The sequence below is a fragment of the Aphanomyces invadans genome (assembly GCF_000520115.1).
Source record: "Aphanomyces invadans strain NJM9701 unplaced genomic scaffold supercont1.4, whole genome shotgun sequence".
Taxonomy (NCBI): domain Eukaryota; phylum Oomycota; class Saprolegniomycetes; order Saprolegniales; family Verrucalvaceae; genus Aphanomyces; species Aphanomyces invadans.
In genome coordinates, this window is record NW_008580149.1 from 1,997,362 (window position 1) to 1,997,816 (window position 455).

The window sequence follows — 455 nt, forward strand, 5'->3', positions numbered from 1 at the left end:
GTTTCAACGGAATGCTGCGAGGTTGTCCACTATGGCTTGCCATCTGTCATCATCAGCGACCGAGACCCCATTCACCACTACCTTCTGGCAAGAACTCATGAATACGATGGGAATCAAGCACTTCATGACGATCGCTGGAAGAGCTCAGAGCGATGAAGCAGCGGAACGTGAAAACCGTACTCTTGTAGATGCGTTACGAAGCCAAGTCTTACTTTGGGCCAAGATTGGACCGATTACCTCGGTAACATCAAATACGCGCACCAAGGGCTGGTCCAAACGTCAACTGGATTGACACCGTTTGAAGTCGACACTGAAAGAAAACTGCGAAACCCAATATTCGCATTTGAAGAGTCTACCAATGGCTACGCCAAAAACCTTGACGAACTTCATCGCAAAGTCGTAGACCAAGCTTTGAAGAACCTCGAGAAGGCCCAAGAGCGCAGAAAGAACTACAA